The following is a 13,774-nucleotide window of genomic DNA, read 5'->3' on the forward strand; positions in this document are numbered from 1 at the left end:
TTCAAGTACTATTCACTCGTTGAATGCGGAAGATTTAGTCGTTTAAGGTCACACAAAATAAATTATTAGTTCTTCGAATTTTTAAAGAGGACATTTTTTCTAAAGAGGCGGGGTAAATTTATATAAAGCGGGTGATTATGTAACCTATTGTTTTTATTATTACCAGTCTGATATTACACGTGATAAGAAACAATTTTAAATTTAGTTAGTAGCTGTTATGTTAAAAATATGTTTCCTATTGTCATCAAGACTACACATCACAACCTTGTTAACGATTACATTTTATACATGCATCGTCCTGATAGTGCCGCTTGAATGGTATACGTTCCATAACTATTACTTTTATTAGGATTAAACTACCCTCCATTTTGTGTTTGGCCATTTTTTTTGTTTTATTCTGTTTTCAAATGTAAGCGACTAAGTACAGCACAACTTGTAGCAAAATCACAGGCTTCATTACCAAGTGAATGACATACTTATAAATTGGTTTTATAAATTGGTGAAAATATACCCCGTTTTTGGAACTCAGCCATTTGTTTAAATGTTTAAAAAAATACTCTGTTTCCGATTGTTAGCGAGTAAGTATCTCAGCATCTACATGTCTTAAGTCAATGAAACTTTACACTTGTCATTTTGATAAACCGATCTCCCTTGATAAACTTGGACATATTTTATACAAATTAAATCCTAAGTTAGTTTTCTTTAGTCACTCTTGAATATATTTTGTTATCCTTACTCTATGAAGTGGGAAGGAATATAGAAATGCTGTTCTTACAACTTTTTGTCCGTCGATTTGTATTCCATCAACAAACCCGCTCAACCAAAAGCAGATATTAATTTTGTTTCGTTTTGATATGTTTCTGGATGTAATGTTTTAGTATTCCTTCATCTTCTCTGCATAGGATTATTAGGATTAGTTTTATTTATCAACCGTTTAAATGATTTTACATTAATTTTTGAATATTACGAAACTTTCAGGATTTCTTAGTAAACATAAATGAAACATTTCCATATAAAGTTCTATACACATCGAAAAAAAGGTATTTCTTATTTTTTCATTGGTCAGAATTTTTACACAAGAAAAAATATATTTTTGACCATGAAATTGACATTTTTAAACTATTTGAAAAATACTTCCATGACTCATTCTTATTAAGCACAGTTCATATTCCATTTTATAAAACAAAAATGCGATGAACGGAGAATCCGGTTTCGGATTTGGTGCATCAAACAAGGTTCAAGTAGGGTTTTCGTGTTTGACCTTGCAATTACCAGCATATTAGCCATATTCTTTTGTTCTACGTATTAAATAATCAATTTAAGAAACATTTGGTTTCAACGTGTGTATTCTTGCTTTGACTTTTACCAAACTGGTGTATTTCATATTAATTATAGTACGTACGTTATTCCTAGGCAAGCGTGAATAATAAATAGCATAAGATAAAGAATCTAGTAGAAACGATTCTTAAAAAAATATTATATTTGGAACAATTTACATTTGTGGTCATGAAATCTTATTCCCCTAAGTGGCTGTTTTAATTTGGGAAATAGATAAAAGTGAGATTGACTAATGACAGATAAATATGCAGAAAGGGGCAAAATGACGTACAAGTGAGAAATTAGAAGAAAGAAATAAAAAGTAAAAAGTTGGAAGTAAGATAATAAGAGGCCCCTCTTTGGCTTTCGGACTGTATAGAAAAGGACAGGAAACTTGCTTTTTCAAATTAGGAAGAGGTTAATATATGTCTAGCGTGCACCTTATGGCCATTATGAAACCTACAAAATCACACAACAAAAATTTAATGATCTTTTTTGTTACTTACCCACCTTTATTCTACATATTCATATTTCATATTTTCAACACATGTTGATATGTGTCAAGGAAAATATTGTTTTTTGTTCATCTTGTATGTCACCCAAATCTAAAATTCAGTCAAACTTTTCATCAGGAATGATAACGTCGACGCCAGAACGCGGGACGTTTCCGTTGCCATATTGATTATCGGACGTGAGACACACAGTTCCATTACAGCTGACACAATGACAGCTATATGTGCCGTCTCAAAGACTTTTTAACTACCAATAGTAAGATATAATAATAAATGGTAATACAAGAGTATGGAAATGATACTTATTTGATAGATATAGGTCAACTGAATTCACGAACAAAATATAACTATCATTTGCTTAGAAATAATATAACCTTTTTATGTAATTTATCTTTAGCTACATAATTAGCTGACAGCATCGACTTATACTCTAGTCATACAACTCACTGTTTACGTTATCGCACAACGATAAAAAGTGTTTGATTGCTTTACCTGCTGCTCCAGTAAGGATAATATTCAGACATCAAGCTAAATCGAATGTAAGACAATACTCTATATCACACAGTGGACAATCAATAATATTGTCACAGATCACACCGGGAACCACGATATCATTCAGATATTTCCAAAATTTGCAACAGTGACTGAAAAACATCTTGTTGAAAGTACTGAATTACTGAAAATACGATAACGTATGTACACTACGGCTTGATAGGTTTAAATGTTTTCGGCGCTAGGAAGGTAATAGAAGAATCTTTCGAACTTAACGTGAACGAAAATATTAGAAATGTGAAATGGATCGATTGCAGGCAGTTGAAGACATTTCCTCCAGACGTTGTTGTTGAGCGCGTTAGAGCCAAAATTGGTGAGGAAACATGGAACCAATTCTCCAACAGATCAGATCACCTATGCTTTGATACGATAGTGCAAGAAGACGACGACAGGGATAATCATACTGCACAGAGCAATACAATAGGCAAAACAAACACCAAGCATAAAAGTTCAATTTACGTTGGCAAAAAAGAAATACACATCAGAAGCGATCTACAGGTCGGACATATTGTGAAATATAAGGGCCACGTTGGAATTGTTGTTTGTCTAGAAGACATAACTGAAGGTGGTTAACAGAATTTTAAAATGGTATTAAAGTTCTTTGGGACTCTTGGGCCATTCACAAAAGGTTCTCTGTTGACCTGTAAAAGAGAGGTTGCTGATTATAAAATATAACCCTGCACATTGTTGCCCCATGGACGACCGGGTTCAACGTGCGCGCCAGAGAGAAGGCGAACAGTCTGAATTCCGAACAGAGAAAGACTTTCTCGAAAGCTGCATTCTCAAAAAGGTATTAAACAGAATAATTGTTACGTTTTGAAATATTAAGCCGTGCAGATGGTTATTTATTCCAAGTTTTAATTTAAAAGTGACAATTTAGGGCAGTTATCATATTATGAAAGTCTGATCCTCGATATGACGTGTTGACCAACACGACAGAGCTTTGGACTAATATAATTAAACAGATATGGAAGCACATGTACATTAATTTTATATCATTGTAACGCTTAAGAACTACAATGTAGTATGATTATTTATTTCATAGCGTATTAAATTAGATATTTTTCAAACGGCGTTCTGTTGCATTGATACACTTCCTTATTTATAAGCTTTTATATAGAGATGATACACTTGTTTTCTTGTACATGTATGTTTCAGATTTATGTTTTGTGTTATATTAGAAATTGTGTGTATATGAGTAAGCAGTCTTTTGTATAAATAAATATCATGTCATTCACAACATTTGTTTGATTTGTTTAGCATGGTCTTTACGCATTACTTCAGACAAACTTATTTTTTGGAGGCACCTTTTTGTATTATTCTAAGAGACTGATTTCTTGATGGTGCATTTAATATTTTTACGTTTTTAAATGAAGTGAATGGTTTCTTCATGTAGCCTATGATCATTAATAACCTTAAGAACAGTATCCTGAATAGATTGGTTTTTGACATATATGATATAAAAGCAAATGGCAATTTAAAAGTAAACTTTTATGGTAGTTTTGTTTTAGTTCTGTTTGGTTTAACGTTGCGCCGACGCAATAAGGTCATATGGCGACTTTGCAGCTTTGATGGTGGAAGAAGACCCCCAGTGCTCCTCCGTGCATTATTTCATCACGAGCGGACACCTGGGTAGAACCAAGGACCTTCCGTAAGCAGGCTGGATGGCTTTCTCACATGATGAATTCAACGCCCCGAGTGAAGCTTGAACCTACATAGGTGAAGGGCAAGTGATTTAAAGTCAGCGACCTTATGTATATACTACTTACGTACAGAAAGGTAAGGGTTGGTTTCCCAGAAGCCCAAACATAGCCAAGGAGCAAAGTCAAATTTTAAATAAAGTCACAGTCTGTATCTATGTTTAGCGTGCTTTAAAATACATCTGGTAAATGTTTCGACTTGATGTATGTTTTATTCTGACGACAAGTTAATCTGTGCAACCTAGAGCTGTACGAGAAAATTATGTTTTGTTCCCAGGCTGAGCATGCTTCAAGCATGTTTGTTTTACTCGCAAGCTTATTCTTAGGCGCCGCCGGTAACCCATAAGGGCGACCCCTCCAAAAGTTGGTAATGACAGGGTCTTGGGAGGATAGTGTAAGACACAGCAGACGCTCAATTCCAGAAGCTTCCCTGTTTCTTCAGCGAGCCAACTGTAAAGCATCCATACGCGTGGCCCTCATGTCATTGTTTCTAATTTTTAGTTGGAGGAGCTCAAGACACATACTTTCGTAGTCAGACAGTGTTACCATGCACTGGACCGCTGCGTCCGCTCTTGCTTCAAGCATTTGATTAAAAGTTAAAGTATTAGATCAGTAATGACACTCGGTCATATTCGTGTTAGGTACGTCGGCATTCTTCGGACGTAAATAAAGCTTAACGTGCACAAACCGGAAATTGTCGAAATAAAACATTAAGCTTTCCGTAAAAACCGGAAATTGCCGAAATACCACATGAAACTTGCCGATTGTCATTAAGGGTCTACTACCATAAATGTCTCAAGTTGTTAAGTGCAACCTAGAAGTATGGATGATACAGTCCTCCCATAAATCATTTTTCCTCTGAATGTTTTATCTACACTTTTATCTCTACTTCAACGCAAAGAATCATTGGTGTCGCAAAAATCATGTCAAGATTCAGCAGAAAACACTGCGATTACTCATGACATAAGATACATGTACATCAGTGTAACCTATCATATGCTATGTATTATTACATGTTTATCATTGAAAATGCTGAATTTCGGAATTTTGGAATGAAAAGTCATGGTGGAAGAAAATCCTACTGTGTCAGTATGTTGACCGATCTCTGTAAGAACTTCATGATGCTAACCATTTAAGGAGGTAGTTGGAACAGAAATGGCGCAAATCGAGACTGATAATAGACCACCAGCTTTACAGAGAACAGTGTGCAACAGTAAATAGGTTACTAAAAAGGCAAAAATATATTTCTACTCGGATCAGGTAGAATCTTGCCAAAAAGATTCAAAGAGTCTTTTCAAAATCACTAAGCATCTGTTAGGTGCTACAAATGATATCACTTTACCAAAAGCTGCATCCTTCAAACAACTCGCTCAAGACTTTAGTGACTTTTTCATAAGCAAAATAGACAAAATATGGACAGACATAGAATCCTGTTTTGTATCTTAAATTACTGATGACACTGAAACACAACCATCAATGGAGGACTGCCTTAACTGTTTTACTCCAGCAACACCAGGAGAAGTGAAGAATATTATTCAGGCATCTCCATGTAAGTCGTGTGAATATGACCCAATACCAACTTGGCTTTTAAAGACATGCCTTGACGAGCTCCTTCCGGCATTGACAAAAATTATCAACATATCACTGGAATCCGCGTATGTTCCAAAAGAATTTAAAAAGTCTCACGTTAGACCTCTTTTGAAAAAAAAAACAGGCCTTGATTCCAATGAACAAAAGAACTACAGGCCTGTTTCAAACTTACCTTTTGTCTCAAAAGTACTTGAAAAAGTAGTAGATAAACGCATTGAGTACCACCTGACTTCAAAGAACCTACATGAACAGCATCAGTCTGCATACAGAAAGCATCACTCGACAGAAACTGCACTTCTCAAAGTTCAAATGACATTCTTCAATCCCTGGATCAAAACGAAATCACAATCTTGGTAATGCTTGACTTACCAGCTGCGTTTGATACTATCGACCATTGAAACGTTGCTTAAATGCTTGGAAAAGGACTTCGGGATCATTGGCAAACTACAATACATGATTTCTTATCTGAATGAGTCTCAGTAAATGGCGAACTATCTACTTCAGTCCATATGAAATACAGTGTACCACAAGGATCTGTCCTAGGACCGAAAAACTACATCATGTTCACAAAACCCGTTGGTTCAATCTGCAGAAGCCATGGACTGAATTACCACTTTTATGTCGATGACTCACAACTATAATTATCGTTTAAGCCAAACAATATTTCCCACCAACACATAGCCCTATCTCGGATTGAAATCTGTCTCAACGACATAGTCTCTTGGAGGCATCAGAACATGCTGAAGCTCAATACTGACAAAACCGAGGTCATTTTGTTTCACACAAATCACACAAAAATACCCGAAGATATCTGCGTGAAAGTAAGACCCTCTCAGATTAAACCATCATATTGTGTGAAGAATCTCGGTGCTAGAATGGATTCAAACATGGTCATGACACAGCATGCTAACACTCTCTGTAGAGCTAGATACGCACAACTTCGGCAAATTGGCCACATCAGGCAGTACAGCACAGCTGATGCTACCAAGTCTCTTGTGAACTCTCTGGTTACATCGAAAGTAGACTACTGAAACTCGCTGCTGTATGGAATTTCCAAAGACTCACTGCAAAAACTTCAATGTGTACAAAACACAGCGGCCCGTACCAGGACTCCAAGATACGAACACATAACGCCGGTCTTGAATCTTGAAGGAGTTGCATTTGCTTCCGGTTCAGCACCGCATTGAGTTCAAAATCTTACATACAAAGCCATGCACAGTGAATCTCCTAAGTACATTGTTTATTTATTGAACATAATTTATGGATGATCTTATTTTAATTACTATTCATTTTAATCTTTTACCAATATATTTTCATGTATGTATGCATATGTATGTGTTCTTTATGTTTCTGTAAAGCACTTTTGAACGTACATATTTTGTATGAAAAGAGTGCTATATAAGTTAGGTATAATAATAATAATAATAATAATAATAATACTATAGGACGTTACACGTGCAGGGAGTTTTCAGTAAGATTTATGCTTTTTTTAGAAAAAAAAATCATGCAAACTATTTGTCGAATAATGCGATAATGGACCTTTTCCTTTGCGTAAGGGCGATAATAACGTAAACTTAGTAAATCTGATTATACACGGATGGTGTCCCATGGAGCAACATTTATAGTGAATAAGAGCTAGTTGGTGTAAATATCTTGTAAATGACAACCTATATGGGCGTTCCCGATGAAAAAAATCATGTGAAGACGACTAATGGACTGAAAACATTTCATGAATATCTTTTTAACATTTTGAGATAATATTCGGCATTTCAACAAAAGAAAACAATTGTCGCTTCGCATGATAGCACCCTGTTACATCCCAGAATGGTGAAAGGGTCCTCATTGATCAAGTGGTTAAAGTCGCGAAGTTTGAATTACTTGACCTCGCCACTCTGGGTCCTACACGTAGCACTAGGTGTAAAATTATATTGTGTTCCAGATGGAAAGTCGGTAGTTTAATATGTGTCTGAAATAATGCTAGGAGTGGCTACCGAGTTCTTCCTCTACCATCAAAGTCCGTAAAGTCGTCATTTGACATCACGTTTTGTCGTATCACTTAAAACCCGACAAAACATACATATAATACATATAATATCAACGGTGTTGAGAAATCAGGGGAAAACTGTCTTACGTAAAAGGTGGATCAAACAGACTAGGTGTGCCAAGTTTGCCTTAGTTGCCATGGATGAGGTGCAAATGGTATTTCATTAGAGACATCCTTAACATACTTCTCTAGTTTTCACTTTTCTAATTTGATTTTTCTCGACGATAATTTTTTCTCACTTTTCTTGGTAAAGTTAGACGACAATCACACACAAAAAGCAAAACAAAGCACAAAAACGGATAATGGTGAAGATAATATTTATTTACATAAACCAAGGATCAAACATCTTATTCGAATTTTCTTATAACTGGCAGAATGATATTTGATATAATTAACCCTTAGCCTGCGAACTTTCTACAATGAACAAGTCCATCTTTCAATTCAGACAATACCAGTAACGAAAATAAAAAGGTGCTTATCAAAACGATACTGATTGAATGGCGAACAGTGCAGACCATGATCAGATTGCACGGATGTGCAGGCTGATCTTGGTCTGGACTGGTCGCAAAGACAAAATCACTTGCCGCCAACAGGCTATGGGTTAAATTGAGTACATCAATGCTCTTTACAGACGAAAAGAATATGTTTTCATTTATATAGCTTCAATATCACAAATACACGTTTTTATAGCATGCAGATATAGATCCTAAACTACAAAAACAATAACTTTGGCATTCTTTACAGAAAGGTTTCGTACATATCCATACAAATTCTCTTTAAGTTAAGGACTCGGCAATTTACGTTCAAAAGAACGTTGTCCATGATTGAAAAATATATTCGTACACACTCTCTTTAAGTAAAGGACCCGTAACGAATTATTTTATGTATTCTCATACTGCTATTTCGGCCATTCTCCGGCTGCTAATATGGTTTATTAGTTCATAAGTACAAACAGCCAGAGAACGTCGAAATCGGGAATATATAATCTTACGGAAATTGTCGAATGTCATTACGGGTCCAGTAAGTACATCAAATTATATCAATATTCAGTCACTCTTAGGAAAGCAATTATTTAGTGTTTAGTTTGAAGACAGTGTTTTATACGCAATACGATGTGAGCAGCTAGTGAAAAGAATACGTTAAGATGCTATGAGGTTTAATACGGTTGAGACACAGGTTAAGAAATCTCATCCAAACTGATCAAGAACATGTTTAACAGTTACAGTATTTTTTGAGACGGGTTTACCTTCACACAGATATATTTATAACTCATACGATGACTTTCAAGCTTTTGGTGGTCGCGGAAGACTCAGGTGCCCCACAGAGCATTATTACACGTATGGGCCTACATCTGGATAAAACCATCGAACATACGTCAGACTACTGGATGGCTTCCTTAAATGTCAGATTTCTACAATAAAACCCATATGTACAGTCCAGAAATATTTACATGATCGCATGTATCTTTAGCTCTCATTGATTTTAACAGTCAATAAAAGAATTTTAACCCTAACAAAACTGTTAGAAAATGTCATAAGTACTTTATTCCCTTTAAAACAGCATACATCTAGGCTTGAATTAATAATTTATGAAACAGTAACAGTATGAAATTTGTCTCAAAGTTTAAATGAATCTTTAGAATTCCTTCATTTATTCAAAATGCACCTCAGTTATTGAGAAATAGCAATAGAAGGAAGTGAAAACTGATATAATGAAAATGGTTTCCTGAAATAAATTAAAGAATTAAAAACAGTCATTAACAAAACAAATAATATCTGTTTTAATTCAAATAATTTCGTAGACTTATTATGTTCTATTGATGTTCATTTTTATGAAAAATAACTTATAAATTACACGAAAAAAATATTTAGCAAACAACATTTTTGTTCAAATCAATAAACATAATTACATATATACGTAGACAGGAAAAGAATCATAAAATAATAACAGACTTAATGGCATAATTTGTTTGATGATTGGAAGATTGTAAGAGCGTGAAAAAGCAAAAAACAAAACATCTGATAGCACAAATATCAAGCTTAGTCACAAAGATAAGAAACAAATCAACAGGAATACAATAATTTACAAGTTCATGAGTTTGGTGCGACATTCATAATTCTGTCTGTTTTAACATTTATCACACATTAATCATTGTCAATTTAAGATATTGGACCCCTAAAAGTAATGTTATTTGCTTGGTGTATTCTTAAAGCTGACCATGTTTCGCACTGTGTTGCAAATTTTAAACAACTTTTACAATGCCATTTTTTGTAAATTTTGTATAATTTATGGTATTTTCTCAAGCTCAAGTAGACACAGATTTCAATGTGATGGCCACTATCTAAAACGTTTGCAGAGAAATCATTACAGCATTAATTTTGATAAAAGAAACATCAAACTATTGTTAAACAATTATAAAACACAAAATAATACTATAAAAATCTTTTTTTTCTAGGGTGCCTCAAGTAAACAGATTTAATGAGACAGAATTCTAACTCCAACATTGAAAAATTAAGGTCGAGTCCTGTGGGTCTGTTTTGAATTTTGCTCACTTCATTAAAAAATAACCTTGGGGCAGAAGTAAAACATACCTGCATTTCTTCCACAATATGTAATCTAAAGAATGAAGGCAAAATAGAGAACTTTTACCGCATGTAACTCAGTATTTTTAAAGATGTCTAACTCTACCCCTCCTGATTCAGAGGTAAATTCACTTTGAACAGCAAGAAATCGCTTATAAAGTGAATATTTGCCACTTATGTACAATACATCCATAGTAAGTCTCAAAAGGAGTAAAAACTTATTAGAAAAAAGAAAAATATGGAAAAAAACTGTTGGTCCCACTGGGACTTGAACCTACGCCCCCTGAAAATTGCAGTCAAAGTTGGATTATGGTAGGAATTGAATACTCTTCGAAAGACGGTACTCTATTACGGGTCCGGTACCTTAATAGGAATATTTGGTTGCAAGATTATTATATGTACATGATCAGGGAGTAAAAAATGATATTTCGAAAGATTCTTATCGTATTATGCAGGTATTGATTTCTGCTTATGTACACAAAAGTGACACACACGTCCAATTATTATGAACAACAAAAATGTGATCTGTCTAACTGGTGCTGGTACCATCAATACTGTCATACGTACTTGAATCTTTGTTACTCTCTTTTAATTCTTCATATACTGGAAATGATGTATTTTCATAGCCAGCATCTAAAAACATGAGGAAAATATAGTAGCTATATCAACCACATTTATAAGGTTAACATATTGTTATTTTAAAATTAAAGTTAGTATATTTCCTTACAACATAAAACATTTAATGTCAAATTCGCACAACATTTAAGGCATGTTACATTCGTTGTAATGATTTCCTACAAGAAATGTACAAAATAGTATGGAATAAATCGGTACTTGTATTTGTTTGTACATTCGGCAAGGCAGGAGTTGTTTTGAAGTTATCGTGTATGTTATCTGTTAACTCATGTGCGTCTTCTGTAATTTACAAAATACAGAATGCTGGTGTATAAAAATATCAGAAAACTTGAATGAATATTACATGTTAAATCATAATAAAGTGATTTTAAAGGCAATAATTACAATGTATGTTTACAGTTTCAGTTAGTTGCAGACAAGATATTGACTTGTAAACAAAATCATAATTCACCATAACTAAGTCTTCAGTACGGCGAAGAAATATCAGCAACTGTATTAGCTAAATAAAGTCTACAGAAATCAAATAAGTACCAAAGCTTTATCTACGCAGACAACTGAAAATATTGTCATACCTGGTTTGCGCTGTCTTATATGCCCATGTCTAGAAAGAAAAGATATACGGTTTGATATATGTCTTAAATTATATAATTTGAATATATATTTGTAGTACTACATGTAACAAATTTAACCGCTCTAAAATAATGCTTTTAAAAAATCTATCAGCTGCTCTTAAATATGCAATTGACGTGGTTAGACTCTTTAAAAGGAAAGTAAGTTTAAGCTGATCAAGAAATCTGAATATAAGCAATACGCACGATTCTGTTCGTTTTGGGGTTTAACATTGATTTTCAAAAGTATTTCAGTTACATAACGTTGGGGAGTAAATCAAATCAGTGTTCTTGAATTCTGTACTAGTACAAACCTGTTCTCCACAAGTAACTGCCAACTTCCCCGCACGAATCAGAAGAGTAGAAGGACGAAGGATTTCAGACACAATATCTTTTATCAAATTGTCACGGAGAAAATTAGCCTCGCTCGAGGATCAAACTCACGACCAAGCGATCCGTACATCTGCGCTCTCCCTTCTGAGCTAAGCGGGCGGGCTAAGAATATGCATGAGATACTACTTATTAATGTATGATATCTCAAGGTCTCGTGCACGCTCGGCGAAGTTATATATATATATGCATTTTATATTTCATAGGTTTTCGTAGTTACCTTATATATCTTATGGTCTTAATAAAGTCTCATTCATATTCACGAATATGTCATGCTACCATGTTTTTCGAAAAGGCAACTAGTACGTGTATTAAACTTGAACAGATCATCATCAATCATCAATCCTTTTACATAATCATTTAAAGTAGAACAAGTAGAAACTCCACATGTCAACAAACACGTAAAAAGTTGAAAAATGTTGTAAGCTCAGTTGAATTGAGGCTTTCCATGAACGGTATTGGTAATGCATGCTAATATCAACACCCTCTTTAATAATCTATTTACATCATCACAATCCTCGTCACATTTCTTTTGCAATAGAATAGCAACAGTCAATATTTTAAGTATTGGTGCATTTATATATATAAGTAACAGTGTCATACAATAAGACGGCTGCTGAGTAATAAGCCGTGTTATATGATATGAAACGTATAGGCAAATTTCATATTGACAATGGTTTCGCCTTGGCCAATGCGTCTTTCTGCCTGTGAAAATCAGATCATAGTCTTTGGCTCAGTCAATAAGTGTATACTAAGTAATTGCTATGGTGAACAGAAAATTCAAGCTACCTATAGCAGGATAACAATGGACATATTAAATAACATAAATTATTCCGACCTTAGGTATCGTCGTATTATAATGAATATCCCAACAGCAACAAGAGTAACTGTCACAGATCCAGTTCCAACTCCAATGAATGAACCGACATTCGAATAATCTGCCGTGCTATCACAATCGGATATGATATTTGAGATAGCTGTAATATATCCGTTTAAGGGAGAATTATTGAAAACATGCAGCATCATTTGTTTTTATCTTAAAGGCTTTAAAGCCATAAAATGCAATTGTGTTGACAATGTGTCAAGTAAAAATGGTGAGTTATACTAAGGAAAAATGACAAAACACAAAATATAATAATGTGTGGCTGGCTAATTCATCTTAATTTATATTATTTCGCCAGCACGGAAAAATCACTTCTAGAATGTCTTTGCTTTTCGGCGATATTGAATGTTAGCAATAGGAAATCCGTTTCAGTGTCTTACCGAATACATACGAGGGTTGTCCCAGAAAATCGTGAACTTTCTTTATTATTTCGAAAATAAGCGACGCATCAAATAATTATTTCAACTGATGTTATTTCAAAGTATACTCAACAAGACTATAGAGTTTAATATTAAATACCTGCCATATCCTTCAAGTATTTGTTTGAATAATGGAAGGCAGTCAGTGCTAGTCGGCGCACGCTTAGTTTTCCTCCTACAAAAAGAAGCGGCTTCCTTTTAAATTCATGTAACTTACCCGATATACATCTCACAGGATTAACATTTATATCGTCTGTAATTACAACGTGTGGCGCGTAATTATTTTGCGTTTTAAGTATTTTGACGTCACTTACATCAAAATAGTTATAATATTTTGAAAGTAATGGTCGCACACACTTTCAGAAATGACAACATCAGATAAGTTGGCGGCGCAGAAAGTATTAAAAGTATCATGTCGCCCTCTCTTTGAATAACGTGCCCACCCTTTCTTAAAAAGTTTGTGCCGCGTGAAGACGAGTGTGTTGCTAACATCTGCCTGACTTCCAGAATTATCCACTTCCCATTTTGTTTGTGAAGGAGT

At 34.4% G+C, this 13,774-nt stretch overlaps 1 long non-coding RNA gene across 1 annotated transcript; it reads right to left on the reverse strand.

Moving 5' to 3' along the window:
• Nucleotides 1-8,021: 8,021 nt before the first annotated feature.
• On the reverse strand, nucleotides 8,022-12,909 carry LOC128554255 (uncharacterized). The gene is made up of 4 exons (XR_008369562.1): nucleotides 12,770-12,909; nucleotides 11,506-11,534; nucleotides 11,132-11,212; nucleotides 8,022-10,930 (listed from the first exon to the last, which is right to left on the reverse strand). It is a non-coding gene; the product is annotated as an uncharacterized LOC128554255 (long non-coding RNA).
• Between the last annotated feature and the right edge of the window lie 865 nt (nucleotides 12,910-13,774).

Source organism: Mercenaria mercenaria, unplaced genomic scaffold (genome assembly GCF_021730395.1).
Source record: "Mercenaria mercenaria strain notata unplaced genomic scaffold, MADL_Memer_1 contig_4876, whole genome shotgun sequence".
Lineage (NCBI taxonomy): Eukaryota > Metazoa > Mollusca > Bivalvia > Venerida > Veneridae > Mercenaria > Mercenaria mercenaria.